The 15385-nt window shown below is 45.8% G+C and overlaps 3 pseudogenes; all 3 read right to left on the bottom strand.

Annotated features, from left to right (window-relative positions):
- Nucleotides 1-2775: 2775 nt before the first annotated feature.
- LOC141267827 (5S ribosomal RNA) lies at nt 2776-2895 on the bottom strand (annotated as a pseudogene).
- A 606-nt stretch (nt 2896-3501) lies between these two features.
- LOC141269551 (5S ribosomal RNA) lies at nt 3502-3620 on the bottom strand (annotated as a pseudogene).
- A 942-nt stretch (nt 3621-4562) lies between these two features.
- LOC141268471 (5S ribosomal RNA) lies at nt 4563-4682 on the bottom strand (annotated as a pseudogene).
- Nucleotides 4683-15385: the final 10703 nt, after the last annotated feature.

Here is a 15385-nt window from a genome sequence, read left to right as displayed (position 1 = left end):
AGACCTATACAACAATATCCCGGTGAATGCTACCAACTGCACCCCGGCTTACCTGATGCGAGCCAGACCGGGTAAGCTGCCCGTAGACCTGGAGATGGGAGTCCTAATACCTGAGGACACCTCCCCGGATGCGGACTGGGATACGGAAAGGCAACTGCAGTACAAGAAGGTACAGGAGAGTGTGGAGAAGAGCCTGGCCCAGGTGAGAGAGAAGCAAGAAAGACTCTTCAATCAACACGCCCCTGCTGGTCCCCTAGAACCTGGTGAGCAAGTCCTAAAGCGAAAAAGAAGGCTACATAAGTTGGACGACCAGTGGGAAAGGGAACCCTACACCGTACTGCAGTCTGACCACGACAACCCAAAGGTGTGCGTAATCACCAAGGACGGAGGAGAAACCACTAGTGTCGTCTCCAGAGACCACCTCAAAAGGTGCCCCGAGCAACTCCGTAGTGCAGAAGAGGATCAGAGTGACCTTGAACCCGCAGAGGACAAGGAAGAAATGATCAGCACCATTCTCGGAGAGTTCCCTCAGTCCTGGACTCGCATAAATGATGCCATAGTGGTACCCGTCCTGCATTGTGTGCAACCGGCCCAGCAACAACCAACACCAGAGCCGGAAGGTGAAGAGGAGCCAGCAGTTCCAGAGGCAGAAGAGCCTGTACCAGCAGCCCAGGAGAGTCAAACCTCTGCTGACAGTGAGCCTGCCATGCCTGCGGTAAGCCAAAGAACCCGCAGACAGCTGCCTGCCCTACCTGTACACCCAGTTGGTAGCTGTACCCCTAACGCTAGTGGGGAAAGCCAGGTTGGTCCACCATCAGACAGTGGGTTAAGGAGGTCAACCAGGAGCACAAAGGGGCAGATACCCGCTCGCTGGAGAATATAGAGTGTACTAAGATTGTAAATAACCCTGTTGCCAAATGTTGAAATGTTTGCCAAGTTACCTGCATGTTTATTAATAGTGTGTTTCAGTTTCTTGCAGCTACCGTAAGGACTCACAGGTTATGGACTTTTTATAACCGGGACCTTGTATGGACTGCATTCTGAGCCTAACCCAGGAATGAACTAAGACTGTGAAGGACTTGGGGTAGTACAGACCCCCACCTGGTTAAGGCTCCCGTTGTATTGGTGATATGGACACCCGGTCACAGGCCACACTGTGACCTTAAGAACTCAATTTGTGCGTCGACTGTCTATTAATGTTTTATTGTTATGCATATTGTCTTGTTTATTGTTTAGTCCCGGAGTACTAAATTTCACTAGGGGGGAATGTGTCACCCTGGCCTGGATGCCACAAAATGTATTAAAGCTGTGTCTGAGAGCAAGGGGGAGGTTCTCTGGTCAGGGGAACATTAGCATGCAATGCCTCCTGTCTCAGGCCAGAAGGGGGAGCAGGCTGCCCCTATAAAAGCTGGTGCTGGGGGCAGGGTTAGAGAGAACTGGATTGCCTGTCTCAGCTCTGAGACGTGTCCCAGAGTGGAGCAGGGACAGAAAGTTGATTGCACCTAAGAGGAAGTGTGGCAGGAGGAGAGCCACAAGCCAGAGACAAGAGGCGAAGAGAGTCTGTCTTGGCAGAGAAAAGACTTAATTTTACCAGACTTTGGTGTCTGAGGCTGGAAGGATTCCACATCCCCCAGCAGAGAACCAGTCCGCAAGGGACTGTACATTCCTTGGCCGAAGAAGCCTGGAGGCCCTGCCACAACTGAAGAGACCAGTAAAGCCGTACAAGGCTGGGAGCAGAAAGGAACCCACGTCGCAGGCCATACAGGCGAGAATACACGGAAAGCTCGGAAACGTGGGCTGTTACCCTATCAGGAGGAGATAGCCAGAAAGAGCGCAGAAAGCACGGTAGGCCTACACCCTCACCCTGACCAGGGCCAATTTCCCCATTGCTCTCAGGCGTCCAGGTCCTGTTTATGGGTCAGTTTACCTGTTGTAGTAAAGACCCTGGACTGCAACTTGTTGTCTGTGTGCTCCTTGCTCCTCCCGCACTATCAGCACTGGGATTCTCACTACCATCACTCCCACCATCCATTATACTGCCCTGGGGCCGCACTCTTCCCGCGGGGAGTCACACTACCCTAGCTGCACACCTCATCAGCCCCAGCGGTCTGCATGCAGCAGCGGTTCCTAATAACCGCAATCCACGGGTGGCGTAGTCGGACATTATTAGCAGAACGTAGCAGACTACCATTGGCCTGACCACCCTGAGCCACGGAACCGGGTCGCCACTACTACCCCCATCGTCTCCCTATTGCCCGGAACCGAGTGCCCCACGGCCCAGGGGGCGAGTCACATGCATCAGACTCTCCTGCCTGTTTTATGATTTCAGGGCCCTATCAGGAATCACCCCCCCCTCCCCAATTCCTTCTGCACCTTCCTTGCCTTCCTTGCACTGTGGTTAGCTCTTTGGCAGCCGTCTGGCTTGGTTACACAAGCTTCTTTGCAGAGATACATGTTACTTCTGCTGGCCCTCGCTAGGCGGCCGGCATCCAAAACCTTCCCTGGGCACCTGCTGAAAGCCTGGCCCCTTCACGGCCCCGGGTGCTTTTAACGCCATCATTTCCACACAGCGAGCTGCGGAGTCAATAAGCACTCCTAGCCGTGACAAGGAGCTCGGTGTCAGGCCTGCGTGAAGGCGGCGGGGTAGCATACTTAGCTGCCAACTGGCTCAGATGCCTTGGGGCTTCCATCATCTAAGTTACTTAAGGTCGGTGTCCGGCAAGGCGGCGTTCCATGCTAGCCGAGCTGGGCAGTAGAGCAAAACGTCATCAAAATGGTCTACAGCACCCGGTGTTCCCAGGAGGTCTCCCATTCAAGTACTGTCCGAGCCCAGCCCTGCTTTGCTTCGGAGATCAGACGAGATCGGGTGTATCCAAGGTGGTATGGCCAGCAGACGCTGCTTGACTCATCGCCCGGCCAGCCTTTCTCAGGATCGCTTGGTGGTGAGCAATCTGGCCGTGACGGGGCGGGCTCCGAAGGGTCCATGCAAAGGCTGTGCCGTCCCTACAGGTGTGGTTTGTTTAGCAGTGATTCACCCGCCGCATCAGGTGTCTTCAAAAATGGCTCAGCGCAGGGTCTCCTGCAGGCTAAACCCTTCATCGCGGTAATGTGACAGAAAGAGCAAGCTGGACCCGTAACTTGGGGGAGGAGCGAGACGTCCAGTGGTGAATGAAGGAAGAGGGTGAGATGGTTGCCAGTGACTTTGAGCTGCTCTTCAGGGGGGAGGGTCGTGTTGCCTGCAAAGGTCTTCTGCTTGGGGTTACCGGTGTTTGCCTCCAGCCACGCGGGAGACGCTGGTCCTAGTATTAAAAGTTAAGAAGCAACAATGCTGGAGGCCCACGGTGATCAGAAGGATGCTGGTATTTTGCAGAGATGAAATAGCGCAAGAGAGAAAGCAAATGAAAAAAAGAAAAGAGAATGAATGTGTGCACTTGTGAAAGGGAATGGAAAAAAGGCATAGAAGAGAGTGCCCCCTGCTGGTGGAAGGAAGGAAAAAGCAAAAGCCTATAGCACCTGGTATTCCCAGGCTGTCTCCCATCTAAGTACTAACCAGGCCCATCCCTGCTTAGCTTCTGATATCAGACAAGATCGGGCATGTTCAGGGTGGTGTGGCCACAGCCTGAGACAGGTCTCTCACTTGCTCCTTTTCTACTTTGACGTCTGGCTGCCAGCTGCCCTTTCCAGTGTTCAGCAAGACCAGGTCCTTTTGTGCTTTCCCTTCTCTTCAATTTTTTTGCTGGCTTCCTTAAAAGGTCTTGTAGACACAACGCCCCACTCAGAGCCGCTGAGCTCACTGATCGGCTGCAGCGCTGTCGACGGAACGTCAGCTTCACGGCCAATGCCACAGGCCGGGAGCAGAGGCGAGACTCACCGATAGACACGGGTAGGGTGAGCAGAGCGCGGTTAGTTGCTTTCTAATAGCCTGCAGCCGGGGATTAACTTTTAATGAAAGGGAACAATCCCTTTGACTGTCTGCAGCGCGCCACACCTAGGAAGCGCACTCTCACACACAAGCCAGCATGCACACGTGCTCACACGTGACAACACCCCCTATCTGCCCCTACAACCTCTCCGTCACCATGCGTCAGACTCTCCTGCCTGTTTTATGATTTCAGGGCCCTAGCAGGAATCACCCTCCCCTCCCCAATTTCTTCCGCACCTTCCTTGCCTTCCTTGCACTGAGGTTAGCTCTTTGGCAGCCGTCTGGCTTGGTTACACAAGCTTCTTTGCAGAGAAACATGTTACTTCTGCAGGCCCTCGCTAGGCGGCCGGCATCCAAAACCTTCCCTTGGCACCTGCTGAAAGCCTGGCCCCTTCACAGCCCCGGGCGCTTTTAACGCCATCAATTCCACACGGCGAGCTGCGGAGTCAATAAGCACTCCTAGCCGTGACAAGGAACTCGGTGTCAGGCCTGCTTGAAGGGCGGCGGAGTAGCGTACTTAGCTGCCAACTGGCTCAGAGGCCTTGGGGCTTCCATCATCTAAGTTACTTAAGGTCGGTGTCCGGCAAGGCTCCGTTCCATGCTAGCCGAGCTGGGCAGTAGGGCAAAACGTTATCAAAATGGTCTACAGCACCCGGTGTTCCCAGGAGGTCTCCCATCCAAGTACTGTCTGAGCCCAGCCCTGCTTTGCTTCCGAGATCAGACGAGATCGGGCATATCCAAGCTGGTATGGCCAGTAGACGCTGCTTGATCCATCGCCCGGCCAGCCTTTCTCAGGATCGCTTGCTGGCGAGCAATCTGGCCGTGACGGGGCGGGCTCCGAAGGGTCCATGCAAAGTCTGTGCCGTCCCTACAGGTGTGGTTTGTTTAGCAGTGATTCACCCGCCGCATCAGGTGCCTTCAAAAATGTCTCGGCGCAGGTCTCCTGCAGGCTAAACCCTTCATCACGGTAATGTGACAGAAAGAGCAAGCTGGACCCGCAACTTGGGGGCGGAGCGAGACGTCCAGGGGTGAATGAAGGAAGAGGGTGAGATGGTTGCCAGTGACTTTGAGCTGCTCTTCAGGGGGGAGGGTCGTGTTGCCTGCAAAGGTCTTCTGCTTGGGGTTACCGGTGATTGCCTCCAGCCACGCGGGAGACGCTGGTCCTGGTGAAAAGGAGCCTAGTATTAAAAGTAAAGAAGCAACAATGCTGGAGGCCCACGGTGATCAGAAGGATGCTGGTATTTTGCAGAGATGAAATAGCGCAAGAGAGAAAGCAAATGAAAAAAAGAAAAGAGAATGAATGTGTGCACTTGTGAAAGGGAATGGAAAAAAGGCATAGAAGAGAGTGCCCCTGCTGGTGGAAGGAAGGAAAAAGCAAAAGCCTACAGCACCTGGCATTCCCAGGCGGTCTCTGTTAAATGGTTAATTATGGAAATTCATTTGGAATGTTAATCGATAATCATTTTTCTGAGTTCTATGCCTCAGCCATCGTGTCTAGTTGACATGCGCTATTTGTGTGTGTATTTTTGGTTCACTACCATATGTAGAACAGGTGTCCATACGACTGGCTATAAAAGCCCATGGTAGAGAAAGGGGGGCTCTCTTGCTCTGCCCACCCCACAAGACACAGAATCTTCATGCTGAGAAGCAGATGACATGTAGGCCTGGACACTTGCTGGACAAAGACATGATTTACCAGCCAGGATCCAAGGAAAGAGGGTGAATCTCAACAATTAAGCTAATTATGGACTAATGGACAATTACTTTATAACTAATTATTGTATGTACCTGCTGCAATCTGATTCTTTTTAATGGACAATCCAAGAATAAATAGATACATTTTTTTATAAGAATATCGTGATATTGATACTTTGAGAAGACCTCAGTAGAAAAAAATAATACAGGAAGAGTATTATTTTACAATGGTGATCCAGCCAGTCCTGTTTTTTTTTTTTTTTAATTAAGTAAGTGAATTTCTTCCGTGAACAAGGGGGAAGTCCTGACGAGCTGAACAGCTGTTGTTCACGTGTCAGTAAATTCACTAGTTTGTCACGAGAAGCAGAAAGGACCTACAGACTGAGGAAAGACAGGAAGCAGAGGTACTAACAAGGAACAGAATCACACAGGAAAAGAATCAGACGAACTGAAGACAGGACGTGCTGATAAAGAGAAGCCAAGGAATCTTAAGGTAAGCAAAATATGGATATAATTTCTTGTTTTGCTAAACAAAGTAATATTAATTTCAAAGTTAATGTAGGAGATGACATAGAAGTTTTGTGGCTCAGTTTATACAAAGAATGTGAATTGCAGAATTTACAGTTAACTTCTAAATTGGTAAATAGAGACAAACAGAAATTGAGAAATATTCTACATTTGGTAGATTTTTTTCATAGTCTTGTGTTAGAGATTTCTAAGCAGGAAAATAGTGTAGAAGTGTCAGACGGTGATACTGATTCTGACTGTAATGTGGAAAATGAACAAGAAGTAAGACACGTGTCTGTAACTGAAGGTGACCTTGGGTCTGACCAAGAGACGGACATACAGAAACCTGACATGGGAGGAGACATGACTGACATACGAGAAACCGACATACTAGGTGATGGGGGAGGAGACATGAGTGACGTAGGAGGAACGGACGTACAAGAGCCACTAAAAATATCAGAGAATTCTGGAATTACCCAGGCTCAACTCCAAATTAAAATGAGGAAAAATTAGCTGAAATTATACAAAATCATGCCAAAATATGATGTCAAAATCCATGCCTGTAGAAATTCATAAACATTTGAGAGCTTCTCTGATAAGTTTGATTTATCCAATGAGGAGAGGAATCAATTATTTAAAATATGGATTCCTGTGACATTGTCCAGACGTTTACATTTAATGCCCTGTGAAAATGACTCTCCTAATGGATGGGAAAATGATTCGGACAGATTAAGATATTTGATTTATTGTGTCAGAAAGGATTTTCCCAACATAGAAGATCTGCAGAAACTAAGGATTGGTAGGAAGGAATGTACATATACATTCATGTCCATATTTGAACGGTTGTACAAAGCTCTCATCAAAAATGGAAAAGTACAACATATGATAACAACTTTTGTACAAAAATTCAAATTCCTAAATTCAGTTTCCCAAGTTATGGCATCACAAAAAAATTCATTATTTAAATGTGCGCAGATGCTGGATTTTTTTAGAAAACATGAGAATCGTGAAAAGAAAATAAATCAAGCTAAATTTATAAAACCAGGAAAGGTAAAATCTTACCAAAAGCCAATATCAAACTCTCCTAGACTGAGTCATCCCCATAGTGTACTCTATCAAATACGCAGAAGATTTCATATATGTTATAAGCCATATCAGCCAGTGCAAAGATCCATCTCTCCACAGAATGAGTTAATTCTCAATCAGAACTGTGATTCTCTAAAAAGGAAAATGGCTGAAACTGATGGACAGAGACAGGTGAGACGACCAACTCACAGTGACGTCATGGAATGTGGACAGAAGAACAGGCAGTTCTCTGAGGTTTTGAAGGATAGAAAAATGTCTTTCCTAAATAGGGCGTTCCTGGAGATATTTGAGAGAGACAGAAGATTTGGTTTAGGAAGTGGCTAAGGAAAAACTGTAATTACAATGTTGTATCAAAATGTAATACAATATCTCAATATTTATTTATAATCTTATACAGTAAAATTGTAGTTACATAGTTTCTAATAGTTCATATATATATATATATATATATATATATATATATATATATACACTTGTCTAAGTAGAGATTGCGTATAATTGTATTTATATATACGTTTATAAAATATATATATATATATTAATTAATAAATTAGAACTTCATATATATAAATTTAAGTAGCAATATTTTGAATTACATTAGAACCAACCAATATATGTATAAGATATTTAAATAATTCTGTTTCTGTATGAATTTGATATTTAATTTTATTTTCTTATATTTCCTTAGAGTTTTCATTCCAAAGCAGGATTTGATCAAAGAACTCTAAAATGGATTAATTTCTTTATTCACACAGGAAGTGAAAAAATTGCATGATTTTATGTGTATAACATTTTAAAATAATAACAATATATCTAGTTGAACTATAATATATATGTAATATTTATTAATTCTTTTGTGTTGCTAATATTTTCTGTGCATGAAGTGTTCGTGCAAATTAAAGTAGCTTTACAGCATGACGTGTGACAGCTGCGGCCTTTGAACTTTGAGCTAATAGTATAGGATCCCACTCATTCTATTTTCAACTGATGTAACTTAAGACCGGACAGCCAGTGAAAAAAGAATCTAAGACAAGAGTTTTTTCAAGTGTCTGAAATTCCAGTGACTTACTCTCATATTATATAATATCTACTTGGGGAATATTCAAAGAAATATAAAGATATTCAATTGATATGGCAATGCGCATTAATAAATTGGGATACAACAATTTTGGGTTAAATATATATATATATATATATATATATATATATATATATATATATATATATATAAAACTTCATATGTGGAATGTTTGAGTTGAACAAATCTGTGAATGTCAGAGTGAAGGTGACAGATGAGTAAATCAGCAGCTGCTAAGTGTGATTGATGTGACAGAGGCCTCGTATGTTTGTATGTTTGAAAAAATAAAAATGTTTCTTTATGTGAAGGTACAAAAATATATTTAATTCTGAGGAAATTATAATACATAATTAGGTATTATCTACATATATATATTTCTATATTTCTTTAATAATTATTATTTCTTGATTTAACTAATAGTGGATAAGTGCAACCACACATCAAAATGGTTTACAAACCAAATTTATATTTAGAATTATTTTCCACATGATAATATTCTTGAATAACTATAATATTATTTTTAATGGTTACCTAAATAGGTACACACCTCTCTTTAGTCAAATCTATGCTATTCATCGATATGAAATTTATGCACAATATTTCTAGAAGAATAATTATTTTTAATTTGGTTCTGATATATACATAAATTTTATAAAATAATATTTTTGGTATAAAGGGGGAAAATGTGTTTTTGATCCTGATTACATAATCACTTTTGATCAATACTTATTTTTCACACATTTTAATAAAGAAGAAATAATAATAAGATACTATGGTATAATTAAGAAGGGTATTGCATGCAAAGTTGCATAATTTAATATTTTTTGGTGGTACAAGGTTATGACAAATATGAAATCATCCAGATAATGGAGATATAAGGGTATTTTTTATGGAGAATATAATTACTCTGCATTTGTCATTAAAATTTAAAGGCCTTATTTTTATTTTTATTCTTATTTTTACTCTTAATTTTATTTTTCATTTTTAAGATTTTATTCTTACTTTATACTTCTTATTTTTCTATTTTTTAATTTTTTAATTCTCATTTGATTTTATTTGAGTTCAATATCTCAATTGAGAAAACACATTAATATTTAATAAAGTAATGTCTAATACTAGAGTATTGCTTCATTAAATATATATTGCTAAGGAAAAAAACGTTTACATTTTCTGAGTAAACACTAGTGTTGAGCCACCCCCGTAGTGTTCGAGTTCGGTTCGGTTCGTCGAACACCCGTGTGTTCGCCGAACTGTTCGTCGAACTGTTCGTCGAACACCTTCGAACACCGTTAAAAACAATGGCAGGCAAACAAAAACACATAGAAACACATAGAAAACACCTTCAAAGGTGTCCAAAAGCTGACAAACTGCTCAGAAGACACAACTAACACATGGAAAAGTGACAAGTACATATAGTCATGCGAAAAGAAAAGAGGTGGAGGAGTAAAAGGAGGGGGAGACACAGATATAGGCATGTCATGCCCTTCTAAAATCCAAAAAGTGAGAAGCCGAGACGGCCAGTCCGCTCCTGCCCGTGCCACCTCCGTGTCGCCGGGTTTGTGCCAGAGCCGCGGTGAACCCTGACGGTCAGCCCCCCTCTCCCAATACTGGTGCCTGTCCGCTGGTGGGTCGAGAGAGCCGCCCTGTGGTGGAGGCAGCTCTAAGCTTTTTAATTTAAATTGTCCCTCTAATTTGAATGAATACACTTTAAATCCATTTACAAGGATCTATTGGAGGGCAAGTCTCATGCCAGCAGCCGCGTAATTCGAGCTCCAGTAGCGTCCACTAAAGCTGCTGCAGTTAAAAAGCTTTTATAAGGATCGAGCTCGGCTGTCCACCGCAAGGCATCCTAGTGCCAGTCCCAGCCCCTATGCCTTGGGGTGCCTCCTGATGCTCTTCACTAAGTATCCCGTGGTCCCGAAGCATTTCCTTTGAAAAAATTAAGTGTCCAAACTACAGGTGGTGTAGCTTGCTTAACAGCCGGGATAATCCGCTGACTAGCAGACACTGCTACTAGGCACAAAGTATTTCCTGGGCTAGATGCAGTTAAAAATTTGTAAGTAGATACTCTCGTTGGATGCTGAGAAAGCATTCCATAGAGTCTCCTGGCACGCCATATATGATTCTCTTAAAAAGCTTGGGGTAGGGGTCTAGGGGACCCTTTTATAGCCAAAATCACGGCCCTGTATCACAATACGTCACCTAGGCTGAAGATAAATGGAACTGTAGCACCGAGGGCTCGGTTGCTACAGACGTATTGCACCTCACCCAGAGGTGTGATATCTCACTCTCAGATAAGGATGGAGTGTGGATCAGGACCCGACACCTGCATGCATTACACCACATTGCCGTGGGGCAGGGCGACCAATATGCCCCTGAGATGGGCACGACAGTCCCTGTCCCTGGCTGGAGTGGGGGGAGGGAACACTGAGGAAGGGGAACCCTGCAGTGCAGGAGCAGGGAGGAAGCAGTTCCTGGGTGCATTGAGAAGGGAGTATAAAAGGTGGGCACCATCTTAGTTCAGTGCAGAGAAGTCTGAGCAGAAGTGGCAGGGAGCAGGGGCTCTGCATGAGCTCTGCTCCGGAGGCGGGCCTAGTAACAGAGGCCCAGGCCTGCAAGAGGGAGAAGGAAGGAAGAGGAACGGAGAAGGCTCCAGGAACGAGGAATGAAGGGATCCCAGGGGTGCGGACGGGCGAGTCGCCACCGCATGCCCGAATCCACCTGCGTGGAGGGGTCAGGCCAAAGGGGGAGACCGGTCCCCGAACTAGTGGAGGCAGGAAACGACCCTCAGCTAGAAACCGGAGGCTCTGACATTTTATGTGGCGCAGCCCCTTGCTCCACCCGCTAGGAAGGCACCACATAGGGTCAGGGAAACTGGCGCCAAGTTTACCAAGAGGAGGCCCGAGGCAGCCGGACAGAAGTGTTGGTAAGAAAGGCCAGACAAAGGACACACAAAGGGGGTCCTGTGAAGCGCTCCAAAGTTATCTGGGAGTTGTCTGAGCCCCTCACCTGGTGAGCACAGTACGACGTGGGCAGCCGTTACCTGCAGACGTGGTCTGGATAATAAGAACTGTGAGTAAAGGCCCTGAACTGCATCACTGACTCCGTGTCGTTACTGCTGCTGCCCTGCACCATCACCCCCATCCTCCGCATACACTGCCCTGAGGCTATACTCCTCCCGTGGGGAGTTATGCTGCGCTCTGCTGCACCCACAACACCAGCCTTAGCGGTCTGCCCTGTAGCGGCGGTTCACTCTGACCGCAATCCACGAGTGGCGTAGTCGGACATTTAAACATCAAAACCACATAAATAGTTCCGCCACTGGTTTGACCGCCCTGAGCCACGGAACCGGATCGCCGCCACGAAGACTACAACCACCAGCATCCACCAAAAAGGGTCCGGCTCCGGGTGTCCCAAGGCCCAGGGGGTGCGTCAGAACATTTTCATCACCTTTCACAATCACCAATGGGACAAGGCAGGGATGTCCTCTGTCCCCTCTCTTATACATCCTCGTGACGGAGCACCTGCTCTCATCAATTCGCCATAACCCCAATATTAGGTGGATTGAGGTGGGAGGCACCGAGTACAAGTGCTCTCTATTTGCTGATGATGTCCTAGTATATATCACTCAATCACATATATCCATCCCTGCTGTTATGGCTGAAATAGATCACTTTGTTACATGGTAAAATTTTAAAATCAATGCAGCGAAGTCTGAGGCCCTCAATGTCTCCCTCCCTAAATCCATATAGGATTCCATCCAGTCCAACTTTCCCTTTGCCTGGCCCTCACAGGGTATCAAATACTTAGGAATTCCTATTCATAGAGACCTCTCCCATCTATGTTATCTTAATTTTGGGCCCTTTATTGAACAATTCCATACAGACCACGGTTGGCAAGTTAGAACTGTAAGATTCACTACGTGAACCACTGGTGTTTTGTGGAAAAGCACATGTACACCGCGTTCCAAATTATTATGCAAAAAGTGTTTAGGAGTGATAAGGGAAGAATTTGTTTGTTTGTCAGTTAAACTCATTGATGGTGATGTGTGTCAGGGCTCTTTATATCACTGCAAGCAATTGCAGACACCTGTGCTAATTAGTTTGGCAGGTGTGTCCAATGAAAGGAAAGACTACTTAAGAAGGCTCTCTCACATTATTAAGCAGCCTACATTTTCTGCCAAAATGGGAAAGAAAAAGGATGTGTCGGCTGCTGAGAAGCAACAAATTGTGGAGTGTTTAGGTCAAGGCATGACTACAATCAACATTGTGCGATGATCAGGATGAAGTGTCTTGGCAATCAAGAAGTATGTAGCTGATTCACAGTACACACGTGTGCGTGCTGATAAGGGCAAATTGAGGACTCTTTCCTACAGGCAATTACGTCAGGTTGAAACAGCAGCGGCAAAAAAGCCTTGTCATAGCAGCAGACAAGTTTTTGAAGCTGCTTGTGCCTCCAACGTCCCCCGAACAACAAGATGCAGGGTCCTTCAGAGGTTTGCAGCTGTGCATATGCCATCCTGTCGACCTCCTCTATCCACTTCACACAAGCAGAAACGGCTCCAGTCGGCCAAACATTACATGAAGACTGATTTCAAAACTGTTTTGTTCACGGATGAGTGCCGTGCAGCGCTCGATGGTCCAGATGAATGGAGTGGAGGATGGCTGGTTGATGGACACCCCACGCAAACACGGCTACAGCGCCAACAAGGAGGAGGTGGAGTAATGTTTTGGGCTGGAATCATGGGGAGAGAGATTGTCGGCCCCTTTAGGATCCCTGAAGGCGCTAAAGATGAACTCCATAATGTATGTGGATTTTCTCAAACAGCACTTCCTGCCATGGTTCAAGAAGAAGAACCGTGTATTTCACAGCAAGATCATTTTTCTGCATGATAATGCACCATCTCATGCTGCACATAAAACATCTGCATCTCTGGCTGATGTGGGCATAAAAGGGGACAAACTTATGGTGTGACCCCCATGCTCCCCTGACCTCTACCCCATTCAGAACCTTTGGAGCATCATTAAAAGGAGTGTCTATGATGGCGGGAGGCAGTTCACATCTAAGCAACAGCTCTGGGAGGGTATTCTGTCCTCATGCAAAACAATTGAAGCAGAAACCATCCAAAACCTGACAAATTCAATGGACGAGAGAGTTCAGAAGCTCCTTTCGAACAAGGGGTCCTATGTGAAAATGTAACATCACCTAGAATAAAGTTTTGAGTTGAAAACTGTTTGATTTCAGTTTCTAACAACCTGCTAATGCTTATAATTTCAAAAATGACCATTTTTTTGGTCTTTATTAAAATGAAAAGGTTGATCGAAAAGTTTGGGGGATCTAAGAGTGTGGCAACCCAGTAGTCATGATTACTTCGAATTCTGACAATATGAGGGTCATGCTGCAGGTAGTACAGCAAGAAGGCACTTATGTGTCTTGCGCATCTCGGAGCCCCAAAATTATTTTCCGGGCTAGATGCAGCTAAAAATTATTTTTAATTTTAAATCTGGTGAAGCTTATTATAGATGGCCTAATAGGATCAGTGCTGCACACTGCTACAAAGCCCAAATTATTTTCCAGTCAAGATACAGATAAACATGATTAGTAATTTGAAAGCTTAAAACGGTTGGTAGGGTGATTTTAACCAATCATCAAGCTTTTACTCTCCCCAGGATGACACAGGGGTAGAAAAGTCATTTCGGATCCATGATTTGTTCATCTTTATGAACGTGAGTCTGTCTACATTATCAGTGGAGAGCCGCGTGCGCTTATCTGTCAGCACACCACCAGCAGCGCTGAAAACACGTTCAGACAGAACGCTGGCTGCGGGGCATGACAAGATCTCCAAGGCGTAAGTGGCTAGCTCCGGCCATTTATCCAGATTGGAAGCCCAAAAAGAGCAAGGGTCCAGTGACACAGTCGTGGCTTCAATGTTTACTTGGAGATACTCCTGTACCATCGTCTCTAGGCGTTGACTATGTGTCAGACTTCTTGTCTCCTGTGGCCTTGCAAAGGATGGGCTAAAAAAGTGGTGAAATGATTCCGCAAAATTGATGTTACCAGCAGATACTGTGGTTCTGTTACGGTTTGAGTGCTGAACACTTGACGGTCCCACGGTTGGCAAGTTGGAACTGTGAGATTCACTACGTGCACCACTGGTATTTTGTGGAAAAGCACATGTAAGATTCTGCAACAGTCTCTGCTGATACTCCTGCATGCGTGCATCCCTTTCTATGGCAGGAATAATTTCTGCAAATTTACTTTTGTACCGGGGATCTAACAGTGTGGCAACCCAGTAGTCAGGATTATTTCTAATTCTCACAATTCGAGGGTCATGTTGCAGGTAGTGCAGCAAGAAGGCACTCATGTGTGTTGCGCATCCAGGAGCACCAAGTCCCTGTTGTGTTGGTGGCGAGGTAACAATCATGCTTCCTTCCTCTGTCCTCTCCCCCCAACCTCGCACAACAGAAATGTGATCAAGGTCTCCCTCATCTGATGAGTCTTCCATCAGTTCGTCCTCCACTTCTTCCTGGGCTCCTGCACCTTCCTCACTAGTTTGGCTGCTACCATGCGCCCTGGTAAAACCATCTCCCCCACCCTCACATGCCTGCCGCCTTGGTGCTGCCGACCGTCTGGACCTTGCAGATGTTAGCCCTTCCGCATACAACTCCTCCTCCTCTACTTCCTCCACCTCCTCTTGTGCCACCACCTGACTCCGAATTCTGTTTAACATGTGCTCCAGCATGTAAATCACCGGAATAGTCATGCTGATAATGGCATCGTCAGCACTAAACATCTTCGTCGCCATTTCAAATCTGTGCAGAAGGGTGCATAGGTTCCTGATCTGAGACCACTCCTCTAGCATGATTTGCCCCACCTCTGAATCTCGTTGGCCCAGGCTATACGTCAGAACGTATTGCACCAGGGCTTGTCGGTGCTGCCACAGTCGCTGCAACATGTGCAGAGTTGAATTCCACCGGGTAGGCACATCGCATTTTAGCCGGTGAAGTGGCAGGCCCAACGACTTCTGTAGAGATGTAAGTCGCTGAGCTGCGGGATGCGAACGGCGGAAGTGAGCATACAGCGACCGTGCCCTCTGC

Source organism: Phyllobates terribilis, unplaced genomic scaffold (assembly GCF_046119375.1).
Source record: "Phyllobates terribilis strain yellow unplaced genomic scaffold, ASM4611937v1 Scaffold_4__5_contigs__length_816908805, whole genome shotgun sequence".
Classification (NCBI taxonomy): Eukaryota; Metazoa; Chordata; class Amphibia; order Anura; family Dendrobatidae; genus Phyllobates; species Phyllobates terribilis.
The sequence above is the reverse complement of the archived record's forward strand: the minus strand, read 5'-3'. Positions and strand labels throughout refer to the sequence as shown.